A 2,518-nucleotide genomic window follows, 5' to 3' on the forward strand; every position below is an offset into this window, starting at 1 on the left:
TCTTGGACTTAAAAAAGAAAAAATCATGTTATATATAGTCGTTGTCGTTGGATATTTTAACTGAAAAAAAAGAAGTCGTCGTCTTACTCGATCGTCTTCCAGCAAAAGAAAATTTTAAACCGATGAGTGAAGGCGTTAATCGTGTGCGTCAGTGAGCTAAAGCGACACCACCACCACCACCACCACCACCAACAACAACAAAAGTGACAGCAAGTTTTTGGACAGCGTGTGATTTGAGGCAAGTAAATGGACTCCGGTTACTCTCTCTCTCCCTCTCTCTCTCTCTCTCTGTGTGCGTGTTTCTCTGTGTGTGTGTATCAGTGTAGTGACGGAGAAGATTTTTTTTTTTTTTTTTTTTTTTAAAGTAGGTTGTGGTGGTGGGGGTGAGAAAAGGAAAAGTGTGTCTGCTTGACTCACGTGTAATTGAAGGATTTCCGGTTGGGCCAGGCAGAAGATGTTTTCTCGGTAACTTGGGGGGGAAAAGGGGGTGAAAGATAGACAGACACACGCGTGGGAATTTTCGCTTCGCTTTTCTCTCCCTAGCAAGAGGAGCCCTAAGCTTAGGAGTTATCGTATAGGCTAGCGCGGGGCACAACTTGGAAGACTGGCAGCAGCCAGCCACACGGCATGGCTGGCTTGGTGTGTTTTGACTTTCGCACCGTGAAAGACGCTTGAGATTTGATTAGAGGTAAGAATTAATTTTTCTTCTATGATTGGTTTTGTTTGATTATTTTTTTGATTTTTTTTTTATGTGTTTATGTTTTTGTTTTTGTTTCACTTCGGTAGTAATGTCTTTTTTTTCTTTTTTCGCTTGTTTATAGTTGTGTGTGTGTGTCAGTGCGTGCGTGCGTGTGTGTGTGTGTGTGTGTGTGTGTGTGTGTGTGTGATGTTATTTTTTACTATTGGTGTTTCTCTTAGACGTCTATTGGATAAATCAAAATCAGTCATATGAACCAGTTCAGAACGGAAATATGTGAAATTGAGAATGGTTGACAGACCATGTTCACTGCCACTTTAACAACAACAACAACAACAGCAACAAATATGATGATGATGATGATGATGATGATAATAATAAGAGCAGTCTGGCATTGTTTCTACTTACTTGGTTTTGTTGTCGTTGTCGTTGTCTTCGTCGTTGTTGTTGAAACATACTAAGATTTGCAGGAAAGGAACGTAAGGAGTTTCAGTGGGGGCTAATTCATATACGCTGCACCACGTCTGCGTAAAAAATAGATAGATATATAAATATATTAAGAAAGAAAGAAAGAAACAAGAAAGAAAGAAACAATTAAAACAAAGAGAACAAGGAGAACCATGAGGTCATAGTTAGTCAACACGAATACATGACTCACGCGACACGGATATTCATCATAGGTCATTTATTAGTATGCCGTTGGTTAGGTTTAGGTTTGTGAGTATGATTCACACACGTTCACTGTACAATAAATGAGTACAGGACACACACACACACACACACACACACACGTGTACACACACACTGAACCAAATTTGGTTTCTGCGCAGAAATTAAAACTGAACCTGCCTTCACTGCTGCTGACAAAAAAAAAATGCTCCGTCAGTGAAGGGTGTCACCCCATTGAGATATTTATCAACGTCGAGCCTACATTGATCAGGATATCCATCAGTGACCGTTCTTCATTTGAACTTTTCCCTCACCCCTTGGAACTGCATTTCAAGTACGGTTTGTTTGGTGTCTTCCATCAGTGGAACCTGTACTGTACGCGCAAAAAAAAGAAAAAAAAGAAAAAAAAAGAAAAAAAAGTAGGAAATTAAATTTCGTCAGTTTTAAAGTTGATGTCAAACTGCCGGAACTGATCTCATTTCACCAAGGTACAATGAGCAGTTGAGGGGTTAAATGTAAATAACAAACGGATGTCCAGGCCAGCCAATGAAAATAAAAGTATGTGGTGTGTGTGTGTGTGTGTGTGTGTGTGTGTGTGTGTGTGTGTGTGTGTGTGTGTGTGTGAGGGAGATAGATAGATAGATAGAGAGACAGACAGACAGACAGACAGAAGAGTGAGTAATACAGTTGAACGGTTTGGGGTGTGGGGGTTGCGTTCCTTCTCATTGTTCTTACCCAGTGGCGGGTCTTTGTTTTCCGTTATGTATTTCTAGTGTTGTTGTTATTGTTGTTGCTGCTGCTGTTTTTGGTGTTGGTGTTGGTGTTGTTGTTGTTGTGGTGGTAGTGGTGGTGGTGGTTTTCTTGGTGATGTGGTAGTGTTGGTGTTTTTGTTGTTGTTGTAGTGGTGCTGTTGTTGTTGTAGTGGTGCTGTTGTTGTGGTGGTGGTGGTGGTAGTGGTGATGTTTTTGTTGTGGTGGTGGTGGTATTGGCCTTGTTGTTGTAGTGATGTTGTTGTTGTGGTGGTAGTGGTAATGGTGCTGTTGTGGTGGTGGTGGTAGTGGTGCTGCTGTTGTCGTGTTGTTGTTGTTGTTGTTGTGGTGGTGGTGGTTGTGGTGGTAGTGGTGCTGTTGTTGTAGTGGTGGTGGTAGTGGT

At 41.4% G+C, this 2,518-nt stretch overlaps 1 protein-coding gene across 1 annotated transcript in view; it reads left to right on the forward strand.

Moving 5' to 3' along the window:
* Positions 1 to 464: 464 nt before the first annotated feature.
* Positions 465 to 2,518, forward strand: part of LOC143279274 (uncharacterized) — a 56,790-nt gene continuing 54,736 nt past the window's right edge. The window contains exon 1 of the mRNA XM_076583336.1: positions 465 to 688. The gene's annotated coding sequence lies outside the window, so the exon portion shown is untranslated. The remainder of the gene's footprint in view (positions 689 to 2,518) is intronic.

The sequence above is a fragment of the Babylonia areolata genome, chromosome 2, assembly GCF_041734735.1.
Source record: "Babylonia areolata isolate BAREFJ2019XMU chromosome 2, ASM4173473v1, whole genome shotgun sequence".
In the NCBI taxonomy this organism is placed as follows: Eukaryota; Metazoa; Mollusca; class Gastropoda; order Neogastropoda; family Buccinidae; genus Babylonia; species Babylonia areolata.